We start from the raw sequence: 9,933 nt of genomic DNA on the forward strand, positions 1-9,933 counted from the left end.
AATATTCCACTTAGAAACATGGAATTTTTTTTGTTGGCCTCGGGGAGACAGGACAATAACTTTCTAATTGCAGGTTAGAGGACGGGGGAAACCATGTAAAAATTGTTATTTTTTTATTTTATGACACACTGTATTTTCACTCTTGAAAATGGTACAGCGTGATTTCTGAACACATTTTGAGCATTTTTTAAATTGGAACCATACGTCTACGACGAGCAGTTGACGAGATAAATGCCGAATTAAGACTTACAGGACACTATTAAGACTTACTTACACACAGCGATGTAAAAAGTTTGTCAATTTTTTTCTCATCCAAAGCTCAGGAACACCCCGAAATCTCTCCAAAAAAAAAAAAACCTCGAGAGATGACCATAAAACCCATAGTTAAGAACCCCTGCCTAGATTTCTTGGCGTTTAAATACAAGCAAAAATTCGTGGAAGCGAAAATATGTAGTTGTTGAGGACGTAGGGGAAAATTATAGGGAAAATTAAAAGAGAATTTTTTTTTGTTGAATTGTGTGTGCTCTTTGGCAGGGACAAAGGAAGCCAGGTAGGTAAGTGGGGGGAAAAGTGCAAAAGTTTAGAAAAGGTAAAGAATGGGGGAAAGAGGGAGGGAAATTCACACACACGCACACGCGCGCACCCACACACAGAGAGAAAAGGGGAAGGAAGGAGGGCAGAAATTCAGAAAAAAGGGGAAGGAAGGAGGGCAGAAATTCAGAAAAAAGGGGAAGGAAGGAGGGCAGAAATTCAGAAAAGGGAGAAGGAGGGCAGAAATTCAGAAAAGGGGAAAAAAGAGGGATTTAGAAAAAAGTGAAAGAAAGAATTCAGAAAAAGGAAGGAGGGGAGAGCATAGATTCTCAAGGGAAAGAAGCGGGAGAAAGTCGACAGAAATTCAGAAAAGGGGACGAAGGAGGGCAGAAATTCAGAAAAGTGAAATGAAATATGGGCAGAAATTATATATATATATATATATAGGTAAAAATTAAAGGAAAAACAAAATTTATATACTGTTTTTCGTTAACAAACCATCAGCTGGGAAATTTCAATCTGACTGATAAATTGGTGGCGCAACTAGGGCAGTGGGCAGTGGCAAAAGGTGCACCAAGAACAATGTGTCGGGGGCAACTCATTGTGTAGTAATAACCACTGTGCTACGTATTTTAAAGGACAGATCCATTACTATCCGGGTCTTGGGAAGTTCAGTCGCTGGGTCACAACTGGAAGGCCCACTGGCACAGGACCAGGGATAGCGGGGACGAGACGCAGAAACAAATTGACAGCAAACGCGGATCCAGAGTGGAGAGCCGAGTAATGTAAAAGAAATTTGCCTGTCCAACATAGGATGATCCAACGCACTACACAATAAACTTTTCCGATACATCGCCCTGGTTCCGCCTTTCTCAGTTCTATTCCCAGCTGCCTCCATTTTATTTCGCAGCTGAGGATGTCTGTCTGATCCAGATGTGGGAAGGGGGGGGGGGCGGTAGAAACGATCGCCTCTTCCAAGAGCCGAATAATATGAATAAACTTGACTGTCTCGTAAAATACGGGACGATACAACGAAAATTACACAATTTGCCCTTCCCGACACATCGCCCTGGATCCACGCCTGGTTGACAGGGTAGATTTTTTGTTTCTAATTGCTGCCCCGTGAGTTCAATTGGCATCCATCTTTTATAAAATAACACAAAGAAAACAGACTTTTGTGTGTGTAAAATTCTTGTCGAAATGCTCCGTTGGAATAATTCAAAAGACTCTCTAATTTCTGTGAACGCGTTAAATAATGCATTCGACACGCATTCAGCGCTTCACTGCTCTTCTTTAAAAATAATATTTTGTTATTGTATTTCAGTCGCGGATATCAGCTACGTATCTGCACTGCGCAGGTGCAATAACGGTAATCGTGCCCCCCCCCTTCTCCCCGACCGTAATAACGAAATACCCATAATCCACCATCATTTTTATTTTTTTGACAATTATCTTTATGGGGACGAAATGACTGATGACACTACGTCAGTATTTTCCTTTCATACTATTAAACATTATTTCATGTTACACATAATAGCTTTTCAATGATTCTGGACATTGGTTGTAGTTCCAGTTCACGCTGAAAAAAAAAAAAAATATATATTCAGGTTTTTAATCTGATAAAATGGCGTTCAATCGCGCGGCGTGTAATAAATGTAATTAAATATATTAGAGCCTCTCTGAATAAATGACGCAGGTTTTAAGGGGGGCGATGGAACACACTGAAAGATTTATTGGGCTCAAGTGAGGCGTTTGGACTGTTGTGCCCATACGCAGACGCTACTGAATTATAGTGGTATTGGGTTAACACAATAATAATATAGCGCCTAAATAGGCCGGTAGGACCCAAACTAGTCATTTGCGCCCATGTTGTTTTTGTCTAAGTTGGGATTACGCTATAAAAATTTGATAAAGACATTTTGAAAACTTTGAAAAACCCCCCAAAAATCAACCAATAAGCGTATTGGTTAAATTCGAGCTAATATAACCAATAGACGTATTGGTTGATTTTTTTTTTCCAGATTAAAAGAACTTTTATAGTGGTCTAAGGCCTAGATTACACTATAAAATTTTGATAAAAGATCTTTTATAAAACTGGAAAAATTCAACCAATAAGCGCATCGGTTACATTCGATCAAATGCAACCGGTGATCTTATTGGTTGAATTTTTCGAGTTTTATCAAAGAGGTTTTACAAAACTTTTATTGTGTGATTCCGGCCTCAGACGAAAAATATTGTTTTGAACGGCTCCTCACCAGGAAGGCAGGTGAAAAGGGTGCGACTGCATCGTCCGGTGAAACATTGTGAGCCAAAAATCAGGATTAAAATACAGGGTTTGCACAAGTGAATGACACGATTTTAAAATTTTAAATTGCGAAGCTGTTACACATAATCTGTGATACCTAAAAATAATGATAACATTCAAAGTATTTCCTTTCAACATCGCTGAATAGATGGCAGCACCTCCGTCGAACGCAGTGTCTGAAATTAAAGATGGTGGACAATGAGAGGAAAAAAAAAGTTTTTTTTGTGTATTAGAAAATATGCACACAAGGACTGTTTCCGCTACTTCTGTGCAGCGCACATTTGAAAATTTGTAACTAAGAAAACAACACCAAAAACAAGAAAAAAAGAATGGTTCCAGTCAATTTCAGTCCCTGCGTTCTACGGAAGTGCTGCCATCTATTGAACGATCTTGAAAAAAAACAACTTTGAATGTTTTTCTTTATTTTCATGAAACATAGATTATATTATGTGCAATAGTTTTGAGAATATAAACTTTTGAAAGCGTGTCATTCATTTGTGCATACCCTGTACATTGAATGACCTGTAACAGTTAAACCCGTAGTTTAAATTTTATGTGATACGGAAAATAGAGTTTTACAAACACAACTATACTGAGTGACAATTTTTAGGCTTGTCTCTTTCTCTCTACGCCAGTGATTCCCAACGTGGGATTTAACGCCACCTGGGAGGGCGATGGAATGTTACAGGGGGCGGTAGAAGCTACGGTTATAACATAGGATCCTATGGGTTCACTTGAGTTCGGGGGCGATGAGAGAAAAAAATTTCTGAAGAAGGGGGCAATGGAACTCAAAGTTTTGGAAACTATGCATCAGAACTATTAGAACGTCTTCCAGAACCCTCTGAGATGTATAAATGCGATTTCGATCACCCTGTATATTGAACCAGGTTTACCCTTACCAGATGCGGGGCCCGGTACGGAAGTTATAGCGGAGCCAGAAACATCTTAATAATTTCGGGGCCCCCCTGAGCCAAATTTTATATATATTATGTAGGAGAGAAGCATCGCCATCCGGAAATTTGTACACTACGGTCGAATCCCGTTTTAACGAATACAGTTATAGCCAAAATCTAGTTTTAATGAACACTTTTCTAATGCCCAGAACGATTCACATAGGAACGATGCAGACCTGGAATTCCTTTATGACGAAATGATTTCTCTGGTCTCTTGCAGTTCGTTATAACGGGATTTGATTGTATTGGAAAATGTACAGAAATGTTGGAAAATATGCATACAAAAAAAATGTAGGCAGAAATAAATGTAAATTAATAAAAAATAAATAAATAAATAAAATAATAATAATAATGGAAAATTTGTGATGAAAGAAATAATTTCAAAATCAAATAAAATTATAACTTTATGAGAGAAATTGTTCGAGAACTAATGAGAAAATTCGAAATCGACGAATCAAAAATTTAAAAAGAAAACCAATTCACAGGGATAATTTCAATACGCATGAAAATTAAGAATTCAAGCACACCCATGGGAAACTCAGTATGAATGAAAGAAACAATTTCTAGAAAATTAAGAATATATTCGGGAAACAGTACCAGAATTGGTGAAAATTCAGAACTTATGAAAGAAATAATTCCAGAATTATTGTTTTTTAGATGGAGACACAGAATCCCATAATTATTTTTTATAGATGAAGAGATACAGATTTCCAAAATAGATGAAAATTCTTAATACCAAAATGGATGAAAATTCTTAATACCAAAATGGATGAAAATTCTTAATACCAAAATGGATGAAAATTCTTAATACCAGAATGGATGAAAATTTATAATACCAGAATGGATGAAAATTTATAATACCAGAATGGATGAAAATTTATAATACCAGAATGGATGAAAATTTATAATACCAGAATTTATGAAAACTCTCAATACCAGAATGTACGAAAACTCTTAATACCAGGATGGATAACTAACAACTTCATAACAACAAAATTGATGAAAATTTACAACAGAATGGATGAAAATTTATAATACCAGAATGGATGGAAATTCTTAATACCAGGATGGACGAAAACTCTTAATACCAGGATGGATAACTAACAACTTCATAACAACAAAATCGATGAAAATTTACAACAGAATGGATGAAAATTTACAACAGAATGGATGAAAATTTACAACAGAATGGATGAAAATTTACAACAGAATGGATGAAAATTTACAACAGAATGGATAAAATTTATAATACTAGAATTTATGAAAATTCTCAATACCAGAATGTGTGAAAATTCTTAATACCAGGATGGATGAAAACTCTTAATACCAGGATGGATACATAACAACTTCATAACAACAAAATTGCTGAAAATTTAAACAGAATGGATGAAAATTTAAACAGAATGGATTAAAATTTACAACAGAATGGATGAAAATTTACAACAGAATGGATGAAAATTTACAACAGAATGGATGAAAATTTACAACAGAATGGATGAAAATTTACAACAGAATGGATGAAAATTTACAACAGAATGGATAAAATTTATAATACTAGAATTTATGAAAATTCTCAATACCAGAATGTGTGAAAATTCTTAATACCAGGATGGATGAAAACTCTTAATACCAGGATGGATACATAACAACTTCATAACAACAAAATTGCTGAAAATTTAAACAGAATGGATGAAAATTTAAACAGAATGGATGAAAATTTAAACAGAATGGATGAAAATTTAAACAGAATGGATTAAAATTTACAACAGAATGGATGAAAATTTACAACAGAATGGATGAAAATTTACAACAGAATGGATGAAAATTTACAACAGAATGGATGAAAATTCATAACAACAGAATTAATAATACTAGGATAGATGAAACTTCATAACAGCAAAATCGATGAAATTCATAACAACACAGAATTGATGAAATTCATAACAACACAGAATTGATGAAATTCATAATAACACAGAATTGATGAAAATTCATAACAACAGAATTGATGAAAATTCATAACAACAGAATTGATGAAAATTCATAACAACAGAATTGATGAAAATTCATAACAACAGAATTGATGAAAATTCATAACAACAGAATTGATGAAAATTCATAACAACAGAATTGATGAAAATTCATAACAACAGAATTGATGAAAATTCATAACAACAGAATTGATGAAAATTCATAACAACAGAATTGATGAAAATTCATAACAACACTATTGATGAAAATTCATAACTGTATTACCTTGAGTGCGGGGTTCGATGTGAGCACATCTGTCGTACACCTCCCAAGGGCGTCAATTTTTTAAACTGGTTTCGTTACGCCACTTTAAAAAAAAAAAAAAAGAGAGAATCCGGGTCATTTATATACTGTGAGTCTCAATAATACTCCCACTATTTTATTACATCTTGTGCACGTGAAATGAGTAAATCATGGAAAACTCTTTAATGCATGTTTTCGTCTTGGTGAAGGAAATAAATCTCTAGAAACACAAATAGTTTTCTTCATAAGATTATGAAACAAGACAAATGTACTTTTTAATAGAGTCCACAGCTGGCTCTACGTAAACAAATCCCATCGGAATGAGGAAAAAGAATTGGTGAAACGCGTTTCTTACCCTTATTTATGCTGTTTTGTTCCCAACTTTTCTCCATTTTTTTTAAAGTCAAATATCTCGGTGAATATTGCACTTAGAACCGTGGAAGTTTTTTTGTTGGCCTCAGAAAAGAGAGGGCAACAACTTTTTAATTGGGTTTTTAAAGCACAGGGTATCTGTATGAATGTTAAGTTTTTTCGTCGCAATAACTATACAACCTCTCGCTATATGAATGACTGATCTGAGGTCTACACGTTATTTGGATACTTTTTCTAATTGGACGTATGCCTTTAGGATCAACGGTTCGCCAGTAAAATGCGGCGTGAATTGTTAGCTATGTGAATCCTGTATAATTCCATCACCAATGAAAGTTTAGAATTACTGAAAGAGAAAAAAAAATCTCAGAAAAAATTGATAAAGTCCGAAATAATGAAAGGAAAAAAATCCTAGAATTGATGAAAATTCAGAATTAACGAAAGAAATAATTTGAGATGAAGAAAATTCAGAATTAATGAAAGCGGTATTCGCCAGAATTGATGAAAATCCAAAATTACTGCAGCTGATAATTTCAAAATTAGTGGGACTGATAATTTCAAAATTAGTGGGACTGATAATTTCAAAATTAGTGGGACTGATAATTTCAAAATTAGTGAAACTGATAATTTCAGAATTAGTGTCACTGATAATTCCAGAATTTGTGGAACTGATAATTCCAGAATTTGTGGAACTGATAATTCCAGAATTTGTGGAACTGATAATTCCAGAATTTGTGGAACTGATAATTCCAGAATTTGTGGAACTGATAATTCCAGAATTGATGAAAATCCAGAATTAGTGGAACTGATAATTCCAGAATTGATGAAAATCCAGAATTAGTGGAACTGATAATTCCAGAATTGATGGAAATCCAGAATTAGTGGAACTGATAATTCCAGAATTGATGAAAATCCAGAATTAGTGGAACTGTGATAATTTCAGAATTGATGAAAATTCAGAATTAGTGGAACTGTGATAATTTCAGAATCGATGAAAATCCAGAATTAGTGGAACTGTGATAATTTCAGAATTAGGGGAACTGTGATAATTTGAGAATTAGTGGAACTGTGATAATTTGAGAATTAGTGGAACTGTGATAATTTGAGAATTAGTGGAACTGTGATAATTTGAGAATTGATAAAAATTCAGAATTAATGAAAGAAATAATTCTAGATTTGAAAAAAATTCACAGAATTAATAAAATAAGTATTCCCAGAATTTTCGAAAATCCAGAATCAACGGTAAAAAAAAATCCAGAATTTATGAAAATTCAGAGTTAATGCAAGAAATAATTTCAGAATTGGTTGGAGCCTCCAATAATTTACAGTGAGTGCGGGACCCGGTGCGACCGCACCAGTCGCACACTCCTAACGGTGGCTCTGGTCCCACATACAATGAAAGTATGAACTCAATGAAGGCGATTTAAATACCTCTCAGAGCAGGTATCTTCAACCTGTTGGATTGCTTGTGACTTCCGCGGTGCTCACTGAATAAATTAAGATTGCTCAATTCAGGTATACGGTCGACGCCCTGTCGCATTTAGATTTTCGGAGATCGATCTACGAGTTCTCTTCTATACCGGTGCTCGCCGCGTCACGACAAGGAAAAGGGCCGAAGAGCCCTGGCCTAGAGCAGCATGAAGCAATGGTCTTCAACTTTTTTAGCAACTAAATGAACTGAATGAACCTTTTTTACAACTGCGCGCAGTAGTTGAAAATTTTGCGGACTTTGGAAATGGAAGAAATTATTTGCAGACCCCCCAAAAATATGAGAAATAACAGGCCTCGGAATCTTGACGACTAATAATGTATTATAGATTGTATCTTATGACATATTTTGAACTGGGATAAAAATTGGATGGAACTGAAAAAAAAAAAAAAATTCAGGCCCTTCAAAAATGCATAAATAGGAGAAATAGCTTAACGACCAACAAAAAATTGGAAAAAATAAATTAATTTATGAACCGGCAAAAAATACACAAATAGAAGTATCCTAATTTGTAGACTGGCAAAAAGTACACAAAAAGGGGAAATAATTTGCTGACCGGGAAAATACGTAGATAGGAGAAATAATTTGCGGACCGGCAAAAAATACACAAATAGGAGAAGTAATTTGTAGACCGGCAAAAAGTACACGAATAGGAGAAACAATTTGCAGACTGACAAAAAATACACAAATAGGAGAAGTAATTTGAGACTGGCAAAAAGTACACGAATAGGAGAAACAATTTGCAGACTGACAAAAAATACACAAATAGGAGAAGTAATTTGAGACTGGCAAAAAGTACACGAATAGGAGAAACAATTTGCAAACTGACAAAAAATACACAAAAATGAGAAATAATTTGCTAAAGAAAAATACATAGATAGAAGAAATAGTTTGTAGACCGGCAAAAAGTACACGAATAGGAGAAATAATTTGCGGACCGGCAAAAAATACACAAATAGGAGAAGTAATTCGCAGACCGGAAAACAATACACAAATACGAGAAATAATTTGCAAACCTATTAACGAAAAAACAGAAATAAAAACCAATATATAGACAGCATTTTAGTTATTAAATCTAAAATTATTTAGCTGCTACATGAATTGGGCGAAATGTTTTGCGGACCGGTAGGAAATACCCACGGAACCATTGCCCGGTCCGCAGACCAATGGTTGAAGAACACAGTCTAAAAGTATATCATTGTCACATACCGTGTCTTACACAGGTTCCGTCTCTTCTTGATGATGATAATATCTGGTCTGGTACATTATTACAAAGACGAATTTTTCTGTCGTGTTTACTTATTCGTCGTCGTAAGAAGGAGGAGGATGCATCTGGCTGAAGAATAAACATTGATCAAGGGCCGCATTCACAACGGAACGATCTTGAGTTGTGGTGAATTGCTAATAAGGGAACACAATCTCGCATACAATACTCTTCGAGGATGAGTTATGGACATGCCCTTCTTCCAGACCACGACCGACTCACGTCATAAACGTCCATTTTATGAGTTTTTCGCGCGCGTCACTGGAAACTGAATATAATGTTAAAAAAAACAATACGTTTTTTTTCCACGAATTTTTTTCATTAGCTCGTATACAAGGTGATCCAAAAAACTGCCCACACCATTGCCATTTCGTTTTTTATCCTTTAAATGCCCCCCCCCCCATTTCAGTTCGGGGGCGTTACTCTATCAGAAGCCGCAATATTACACATTCGGATATTACTTATTACATATATTACTTTTCGGCTGGCATTGGGCTTACCAAACATTTTCGAGGCACCAACTGGTTACTGAGGCCCTAACAAGTTGGAGAACGGGCCATTTTTCCACATCACTTCAGCGAAAGGTCCCATTCAAACAGAGGTTCTTAACCTTTGGTGTTCCACGGACCACGTGAGATGTGGTATTGCAGACCACGTGATGGCAAAAGGAGAAATAATGACGAACTTCAGATACAGTACAGGGTGGACGAGAAGTCCTGGACACATTTTAAAAATTAATAAAAACCCA

At 35.3% G+C, this 9,933-nt stretch overlaps 1 protein-coding gene across 3 annotated transcripts in view; it reads right to left on the minus strand.

Moving 5' to 3' along the window:
• The window catches only part of LOC149064993 (carbohydrate sulfotransferase 1-like), a 28,710-nt gene extending 19,459 nt beyond the window's left edge, over positions 1 to 9,251 (minus strand). For all 3 annotated transcript variants that reach the window (XM_089254791.1, XM_089254789.1, XM_089254792.1), the window contains exon 1: positions 9,131 to 9,251. The gene's annotated coding sequence lies outside the window, so the exon portion shown is untranslated. The remainder of the gene's footprint in view (positions 1 to 9,130) is intronic.
• Positions 9,252 to 9,933: the final 682 nt, after the last annotated feature.

Source organism: Pholcus phalangioides, unplaced genomic scaffold (genome assembly GCF_987345545.1).
Source record: "Pholcus phalangioides strain wild (caught in Gottingen) unplaced genomic scaffold, Ppha-v1.0 ptg000042l_1, whole genome shotgun sequence".
NCBI classification, from domain to species: Eukaryota; Metazoa; Arthropoda; class Arachnida; order Araneae; family Pholcidae; genus Pholcus; species Pholcus phalangioides.